The sequence below is a fragment of the Mytilus edulis genome, chromosome 12 (genome assembly GCF_963676685.1).
Source record: "Mytilus edulis chromosome 12, xbMytEdul2.2, whole genome shotgun sequence".
NCBI classification, from domain to species: Eukaryota; Metazoa; Mollusca; class Bivalvia; order Mytilida; family Mytilidae; genus Mytilus; species Mytilus edulis.
In genome coordinates, this window is record NC_092355.1 from 70,899,039 (window position 1) to 70,909,292 (window position 10,254).

General features: G+C 31.9%; 1 long non-coding RNA gene across 2 annotated transcripts in view; it reads right to left on the reverse strand.

The window, feature by feature from the left end:
- LOC139499040 (uncharacterized) overlaps positions 1-9,873 on the reverse strand; it is a 38,723-nt gene extending 28,850 nt beyond the window's left edge. Inside the window, exons 1-2 of one of the 2 annotated variants that reach the window (XR_011658088.1) lie at positions 9,637-9,873; positions 2,541-2,604 (exon numbers count right to left, since the gene is read on the reverse strand). This is a non-coding gene — a long non-coding RNA (uncharacterized lncRNA). Of the gene's footprint in view, positions 1-2,540; positions 2,605-4,192; positions 4,412-9,636 lie in introns of those variants that run through there. The other variant, XR_011658087.1, reaches the window with a different exon arrangement.
- Between the last annotated feature and the right edge of the window lie 381 nt (positions 9,874-10,254).

Consider the following 10,254-nt stretch of genomic DNA (forward strand, 5'->3'; position numbering starts at 1 on the left):
CGAACACGCATGCTCTCACATTTTCAACCCCCTCTACTTTACGCGTTTCTGTCATCTACTAAGGATGAAATTTGAAAAAAATAGGCAGGACAGGAGTTTTGAGTAAAAAAAAAGGCAGGATGAGACACTTACAAAAAAAAAAGTCAGGACGACAATTTGGGTAAAAAAAAGTCAGGATAAACTAAAAAAAAAAAGGCAGGACCGAACAGAGTGAAAAATAAAAATGCAGGACAGAGATTACAGCTAAAAAAAAATACAGGACAAAATTTTTCATCCTAGCCCCCCCCCCCCCCCCCCCATAAAAATCAAATGGTAGCTCCCTTATCGAGATCTCCTCAAATAAACCAATGACACATACAGATAAACCAATGACACATACAGATAAACCAATGACACATACAGATAAAACGACTTGGGTACAACTTTGTTCTAAATTTATATATACCTTCAGAATCATATTTTGAATCATTGTACAAACAAAAAGTACATGACCGTTTCTTTTTTTTTTAAATCCATGTATTTGCTATGCAACAACCTAAAAATTGAAGTTAAAGTCAATTAATTAAATTGGTGCAAATACGCAAAATCTTGACATTTTCTTCGTACTTTTTTTTAAATAACTTTGCTGATAAATAGGAAAAGACCAATTACGTCATAGTAAAACCGCATATTGCAATGTGTATGGCAGTTTTAGTGATGTACTTTGGTAAACAACCCGAGTTCGTTTTAAAAGTAATTAAAACAAGATAATTACATATTACATTAATTCTATCTGCCACGGTGTGTTTGGTTTTTTGCTAGATCTTTCAACAATTGTAATTGGCAAACACATGTATACTTCTTACTCATCCAAAATTGTATATTGTAAAAGTAAAAACATATGCCTAAACTACAGTCACTGTACGGATAGTGCGAATCGAGAAATAATTTGTTGGTGTATACGCGATCCGATAAAGTAGTTGCTTGGTGTTGTTAGTCATTACTGCCAAAACGATTGATATTGATTTATTGTAGAAGCACCTGTAGCGGAACCAGAACTGTGTGTAATGACTGATATAAAAAGGTGAAGGGCGGGGCCCGGGGGCGCTCCAGTCATTCCCTATTTTAATAATCAACCAAATTTGTCCCACAATAGCCCCCCCTTTTTTCCCTTGGATTCGCCTATGAGCACACATTTTCGGTTTTTCGGTCTAAAGAACACAAATCAACACTTGTTTTCTCTTCCACAAATTTCATTGGGAATCACACTCAAATTAGGAATTTTCAGGACAGCCTTTTAATCAAGCAATAAACAAAATTGTATTAACTTGATTTACCATTTTCCTTCGTATTGGTCTAAATGCTGGTTAGGGTCGAGAAATGTGGAGATATTCATTTGCACAAAATTTGAATGCATCCTTCAGCATTACAACTCATTGGCTTCAATGTTACCTTTTCGATACCTAGTGTATTCATTATAGTTAAAAGTCTCAAGTACTTAAAGTTTACTATATTAAGAAATTTTTTTAAAAACAAATATAGTTAAATATAGTACGATAGAAAGTTCGATCCATTCAAAGTAATTCTAAATCATTCCGATAACCTTTGATGGCCTTTAGTTTTAAATAATACAGTTCTGTAAATATATAGATTTAAAAAAACCTCTTATAATTTGTAACTTTCAAAGGAAATGTGTTTACAAAAACTCTTCTATTCATCATTGCATGCTAAAATGTCCTTTAGAAAAGTTATAAACAGGACGAAAAGAGTTTTGCTTTGATATTCATTAAGTTACGTTATTTCTCGAAGGTCAAATGTCTGTATTATACGTTATGTCAAATTTTGAATCTCCGAGGCTAAACAATTGATAAAAAGCTAATTTTACCTACCGATTTTTGTAGTTTTGACATAGTACCCTAATGTTCTAATTATAGATATATGTTAGATAATTTTTGTCTGCAATTTTATTTATGCAAACCAAATGTTTACTTAAAATGTATAACAAAAATAAGATTAAGTAGCCACAACTTAGCTATACATTTTTTTATGGTATAACAGGAAATAATAGAACATGTACTTTTTGTAAATATGATATAGAGGATGAGTTTCATTTCATCCTCAAATGTCCACGTTTTCAAGGTTTTAGAACAATATATATTAAGCCATTTTATTGGAAAAAACCGTCGATGTACAAATTTATTAAACTAATGAGTACTAACAATGTAAAAGACGTAAATTTATATTATTATCTTTTAAGCTTAGATTTGAAATGTTAAAATAAATTAAATTTAATGTTTGTTTATTACTACAACACCTTCTGCTGTCACATAGTTTGTGTTTATGTATGTATTATATGACTGTATTATTGATGTTGATATAATTGTATACCTATAGTTTATATAGACTTTGGTAATTTAGATAATATATAGTATGTTTTATATATGTACTCGAATGTTTAATATTTTAAACAAGCGAAAACCTTTAATAACTTACTGAATCTAAATATGTGTACCACTAAGAACTAATTACTGTAACAAATCAAAGTAATTCAAATTTCTTACCTTTTTCTTTACCGAAAGTGACTTTGCTGCCTTTTTTCAAAAACGAAATATGTTTATAGCCATTCTAAAATGAAATGCAAATTAATAATCAAACGAAATTCACTTAAAATATTTCTTCTGAATGTCATACAGTACATCCATGCAGAAAACGGAAGTCATGTTGTAAAAAAAAAGGAAAGCACTTATCGTTGTCAAATTGTTTTCTTCTCTTACAGCTAAGTGCATCATGATTGTTTATTTATTGTACTTATAGTTAATAAATTACCAAATAATTGTTCTATAAATATCACGATGAGTTTTAGCAGTAGGCAGTCTTGATATAAAGCAAAGTAAACAGACAGTAGCATGTTGGATAGGGACAGAAAGTGTGCCTCGCAACAGGTTGCAACTGGCCACCATTGCTCACCTAAAAAATATTGTAAGGTCACTCTCCCTTGACAAACAATGGCCAACACACTTACAGTAAGGAATCTTATCACCAAAATCCCCTTTAAGTTTAAGACAAAACCCCAACTCCAAGCAAACCTGTAAACAATCTATTTCAACAATAAAATGAGATGCTAGTTATCATTACACTGAAATTATTTTTTACACATGGCCTAATATCAAACTACGATGAATGCTTTTTTTTCATCCTTGACTATTTTGTTTATACTAAATTCAACTAAAATCGAAGACGGCCGACATTACAGTTTGATCTTTTAGAGTGTAATGGTGACGATCCTCGATTCCAATGTATAGGCTCTGTGAAATATTTCTAATTGTATCCATCTTATGAGATAAGCCTTTTCAAATGATTTTGATAGTTCGTTCTTATGCTGTAATTTTACACCACTGCCTCTGGATGGTTGGGATCCCGCCACATTCTGTATGTTTCTGTCGACTCGCAAGTCAGGAGTCTGTTATTCAGTGGTTTTCGTTTGGTGATATGTTACATATTAGTTTTTCGTTCATATTTTTGTACATAAATTAGGCAGTCAGTTTTCTCGTTTTAATCAAGTTTCAAATTTGTCTGTAACTACAGAATTATTTACGAATATAGAGTCAACATAGGTTTTTATTTATTACAAGGAAAGTAATCAAATACCGATGTTTTTCACCAAAACTTTATTCAGTATTGTAATATAACATAGGTACTTGAGGACAGGACAATTTTATTTTTGGCCCTCCCTCATGTTTTCAAAATCCGTTATTTTATCAGTGACCGCTGTGGATAGTAAACCTGGAATTGATAGTAAATACATTGTAGTTCTATGGTAGGCTTGTTGTCTCTTTGACACATTCCCCATTTACATTCTCAATTTTACAAGTGATTTGTAGTATATTTATGTCCTTATAGTACAGAAAAAACTCGAAAATAATTGATAATAGAATACGAAAAAATAACGGATTTTGGAAAAAGGAGGAGGGCAAAACAAATTATGCTGTCCCAAAGTACCTATGTAATATAAGCAATGTTTTCAATCATTTGTACGTGTTTTCCATGTCGATTACTATGAAATTAAAGACAGAAATGATGATCGATTTCGACAGACAGAAACTATCAAACCAAATGATGATCGATTTCGACAGACAGAAACTATCAAACCTAAAGTTGAAAAAAAGTTATTACTATTTAAATAGTTTAAGAAATTTAAAAATTATTTACTTACATGTTGGCCTGTATTATCAATGTGACAACAACGTTTTATTTAAGTTTGGAAAACCGAATCAGTCATTTTCTCCGAGTGTGATTTTTAAATGTCCATGAACTATTTAGTTCTAAGAACTTCCTAGTCTATGTCTGTTTTGTACCGGTCTTTCATTGTGCAACATATCCATTTAAATGATAAATTGAAAAAAAAACATTTAAAAGTAAAGATATTGTATACAAGTTTTATTTGCAGAAATTGTTACCTAATCACAATGTAGTACTTTCTTTCTAAAAAAAATAGATTTGTTATATAATTATTCTTTTGAATTCATTCTTTAAATTTATGAATGCAATTTTATTTGAAAAGATGAAATTTCAAACTTGACATGCACATTACATGCACTTGGTGGTTTGCAACTGAAGACTGCAAACAGGAAACGACCTTGAAATAACATTTCATAATAATGATAATTTATTTTGAAGTTTTAAATTCGTAATCCTTAAGGAGTTAAACTCTCACTTTTCCTTTTTTTAAGTTTAATTTTAAAATAAAAAGGGTGGAAGGATAACTTCGGTTTTCGGTTAAAATTGCTACAGAATGTGCTGCTGGAAAATACCCCCCCCCCCTTTACCAAATTGATGTCATATTGAGTGGTGATATCTTGTCTGTGACACGCTTCAAAAAAAGTTAACATCTTAATATCGCATTACACCAAAACTATATATCTTCAGATTATGAACCAAAGTATTATATTTCGTGGGTATTTTCTAGTCAACTACATTTAAAGAAGTCAACACTTTTTTTTCTATTTAAAGATAAGGAGATGTGATATCACCAGAAACAAAGCTCTTCTTTTTAAGCCGTTACCGTCCTAATTTTACGTCTAACTATTTTCATATGTTTTGTTTTGTTCTGAATGTCCTTGAAATCTTTAAGCAAAAAAAAGTGCGCTTTAAAATATAATAGATTACATGTATAATTGTGTAATTTAAAATAATTTTGAAAACAGGGTATATTATTTGTTTAGCACCATTCATTACTTTAATATCGATTTGCGTTGCAAAATAATTTTATTTGCTTTCTTTGAAATCTGAAAATTCATACTGTCCCATATATTAAGTACAATAAATTTCGATCATGTTTCATATAATGATTACAAGTAAGACATAAGTAAAGAAATAGTAATTATAATGCGTTTGATAATACTGATTTAAAGTTACTAGGGTGAAGGTTGGCGCTCTTCAAAACGTTTTAAACCGCTTCGTTGCTTTCCAACTGTCTCAAGTCAGTAACCTGTTGTTTAGTGGTTATATTGTTTGTTATTGTGGTTCATAAACTTGTGTTTCTCGTTTAGTGAGGTTTTTTTTTTTATAGAGTAGACCGTATGTTTTCTCTGTTTGAATTATTTTACACAAGTAATTTGGGGACCCTTTACGTATAGTGTGAGCCAAGGCTCCTTGTTGAAGGTCGTACTTTGACCCATAATGGTTTACGTTTTACACATTGTGACTTGGATGGAGAGTTGTCTCATTGGCACTCATATAGCATCTTCCTATTTGTATTAACTTTTATTTTTATTGTACAACATTTACCGGATCTGTAATCAAATAAGCAACACGACGGGTGCCAGATGTGGAGCAGGATCTGCGTACCCTTCCGGAGCACCTGAGATCACCCCTAGTTGTTGGTGTGGTTAGTGTTGTTAATTTTGTTTTCTATATTGTGTCATGTGTATTATGTTTGTCTGTTTGTCATTTTCATTTTTAGCCATCATGGCATTGTCAGTTTATTTTCTATTTATGAGTTTGACTGTCCCTTTGGTATCTTTCGCCCCTCTTTTCCAGCAAACTTACACATTAGTGTAGCACCTTTCTTCATTTTCAAGAGAAAGAAGCTAACAATGTGTTTTGTATTTATAATTTTGATATTAAAACATGTTTTTATGGTCAAATGTACCATAGCTTGTCGCTTATTTGAACGAGGGACATCATGATTGTGTCATACATTTTTATATAGACGTTATCGGCACTCAACAGGGTCTGGTAAAAGTCAGGAAGAAGATGCAGAACAACCAGCGTATAATAATAATACTTTATTCCGTCAGCAAATACAGCTCATAGCCTAAGGAAACTAAGTATAGGGGAAGTATTAATACTTTATTCCGTCAGCAAATACCGCATAAGATTTGATTTAAATTTACTATTTAAACAGATTCTTTACCTAAATACCTACTCGTGTCCATATAGTTTATGTATTTTAGTGTCAATCCATTAATTACGATAAATTTATTTAATGTTATATTACGACAAACCAGGCACTACACAAATGTATTCATATATATATTGCATGTATATAAACTTCCTTCTACGCCTGTATACTTGTAGACAAGTTGTGTTGGGTTGCTGTCCAACAAAATGTAGAAAAACTATCAAAACATTCTGTACAACTTATGTCAGAGGAGGGATACATTGCTTTTGAAATGAGATTTAATGGTAAAAAACGTGACGATATGGGATATAACTGGGAGAAAAATGGTATCTCGGCGGTAAAAAAAAGGGAAACAGTGGGTAGCGTGAAAAATTATCCAAAAATGGGATTTGGAAAATAAGAACATACTGAATATATGTAAACCTCAGATCTGTGTACGACCTCAAATCTGTGTCCGATCTCAAATCTATGCCCAAACGTGACGTCAATCGCTAATCTATGTCCGTAAAAAAGATTCGGCCTCAAATATGTGTCCGATTTTCAATCGTGACGTCAATCGCAAATATGTGTCCGTTAAAAAGAGAAGGTCTCAAATCTGTGTAATGTATTTTCCAATTTGTTTCGCCATGCGCAAATTTATGCCCGTCTAATAAGTTCCGCCTTATAGGTTTTTTATTTCAATGAGTAATTTCCCATAATTCAATAATTGGTGTGTGTTCTCCATGTATGTGCAAGAGCTGAAGTATAGTTTGCGTTTAATAAAATCCGGCTAAATTATTTAGCTGGTATTTATAATATTGTTTCAAGTACGGTCTTATATGCTTTTTGTTTTATTAAGTCATTTTTCCATGTGTGTGGTTAAAATCTTTGCATGCGTGGGTTATTATTGTATGCCGTCTTTAAGAATGAAACTACACATATTTATTTTACTAAAAAAGACAGCAAAGAATGAATATTTGTTTGCAACTTCGACGTACTTCGTTTTGTCTTATGAATTTGTTCATATCGCTGTTTCATTGACATTTATACCACTTTATCTATGTTTTTCCTTGAATACTAGTATCAAAAAATCATTCTAAATTGATAAAAGTAAAACGTTCTTTATATTTGAAATATTTGCGAATCACAATAAAACATATATTATCAATTGTTTGGTCTTAGCTGATATCTATTTAGTTCAAATGTAAAACTTGTAATAATGCCTTTAATAACAACGCATATATTTCCCCGAGAAGAATCATTCTTTATGTTTTGGCACATTCTTTCTCTCCAGAAACCAGATGTAAACACTGCAGTCCCTTAGTTCATGGCTGGATTTGAATTATAAATATTCCCCAATAGTAGTAGTAAGTACACAGTGTAGATTCTATTCTGTACGCTATCCGGAAGTTTCGATTTTCGAAGCGAGAACTTTTTGGATCACATTTTAAATTTGTTGGATATACTGTATTAAACGGTTAGATGTTCATCTTTACATTGCTTAATGATTAATTCAGCTGACTATTTTTGAAAATATTCCATCAGTCCACTATTCATAACAGATTTTCCTCCAGTTTAAAAAACAAAACATAAAGCAATTTTACACCATGTGTATAAATAGATAAAATGTTAACCTTGCTTTTGTCATATAAACCACTTGTTCAATGTTTGTTCGGTGTGAGTTAATGCTCCGTGTTAAAGGCCGTACTTATACCTGTAATTGTTAACTTTTCATTGTTTACTTGATGACGTTTTGTTATGTTTTACGTCAATGAAAGGACATAGATTTGAGCCAAAAATGGCCATAGATTTGAGTAAAAAAGGACATAGATGTGAGACAATACAGGACATAGATTTGGAACTTCTATGACGCAATATTAAATAGGACATAGATTTGCGGAAAGGACATAGATTTGAGACCGGACATAGATTTGAGGCTTACATATATATATTTTACATGTATATAAACTTCCTTCTACGCCTGTATACTTGTGAACAAGTTGTGTCGGGTTGCTGTCCAACAAAATGTAGGAAAAAATATCAAAATATTCTGTACAACATATGTCAGAAGGGGACTGAATCGCTTTTAAAATGAGATTTAATGTTAAAAAACGTGACAATATTGGATATACATTGTAACAGGAAGAAAAATGGAATCTAGGCGGTAAAAAAAGGAAAACAGTTGATAGCGGGGAAAGTTACCCAAACATGGGATATGGAAAATAAGGAACCTCCCTAGTCATCCCCTCATGTTAGACAGTATTATATCGTACATACAATTAAAAAATAAATTTGACTATCATATACCCGTAATACGATTGACCTTGTGATAAAGGATTACTCGATTGTATCTTGACATTCATCTTCAAATATATCATACACACTCCAAAGATCAAAAGTTCGACGTAAGACGATATGCCACATTGTCATGACTTTTTGACTTGATATACAGTAAAAGCCGTACGGTTAAATGACATATAAAAATGTGGTAACTTGAACTTCTCCCATCCGACAGTTTAACACTTGTTAGAGAGGGGTGGCTGTCTGAGAAACACATGTTAGAGAGGGGTGTCTGTCTGAGAAACACAGGTTAGAGAGGAGTGTCTGTCTGAGAAACACAGGTTAGAGAGGGTGGCTGTCTGAGACAGTCATGTCCGAATGAGGTCGTAAACTCAGGAACCTCTTGTAAGGATTCCCACGCTCTCTGCAAGTCAGCAAACAATTGCAATATTATCCCGGTCTAATATACATTTGCTGAACGCAGTGATAGTCTAATATCCCGCATTTCCTTCTGTTGACCCCCTACAAGTGTATGTTTAATTTTGTTCTTATTCTGAATATACATCAACTATTTGCCACTGGGCGTAAGTTAAACAAATCGGGCGATTGACACTATTATATACATGTAGTTCAGAACTCAGCAGAACTGTAGATTCATTTATTTTCGTGATTACTGTATGTGTGTATAATTATATTCTGGCAAATATGTTTTCGTGGTTTGATAAAAGTCTGCATACATGTCTGGAAAGTTTTCTACTTTCAACATTAAAATTTGAGGACGATCCAAAAGAGATAGCCAGTGTGCATACAGCTGTGTAAAACTGTAATTTCTATCAATTCCCAAACGCAGTAGTGAATAAGAAACCATTAAAGCTCTACCATCTAAAATATAATTGTCTTATTACTGAAACAAATAAAGTAAAACATAATACTATCATTGACGAGTATTAGGTAATGCGCATGTTTATTTATTGTAATTCTAAAATCCTACTTACATTTCAAATAGGTTAATTAAACGTTATATTTACCATCCATTTTCATCATTATCGAAACGAAAACATTACACAGTACTTCACAATTATAAGATACTCAAAAAGTTGTGTGTCACCGCAGCTTGATTTAACGCCTTTAAATTTCCTTCTTTCTTTAAAAAACACGACTTTAAAAACGAACATTGAATTACGTTGAAGTTAAATGGTTTGAAATATTTCCGGATTCCGTACATGTATTTTAAACATTTTAATTGTTGTTGTTACGGGTGGTTAGATATTCTGTTTTCCGATTATTTTGAGATTTAGTGATAGTCTATGATACATTACGGGATCTCCATATGACGACGCTCTTTAGTGATTTAACCGATTAACACCCAGGATAAATAAAGAACATTTAACAATAAAAAAAGTATCGAATTAAATAAAAGATCAAGAATGCAAGGATGCAGTGGAGATAAACCGGTATTAATTATACAATAAGATGATACGACATAAAACTTTATTACAAATTAATTATGCCGTCTTGCATGAAGTTGTTGAAAATAAAAAATAGAAGTAGTTCGAGAAAAATATATAACAAATCAAAGTAAAATAATTTTAAATTAATGGTTGGGGTGACGG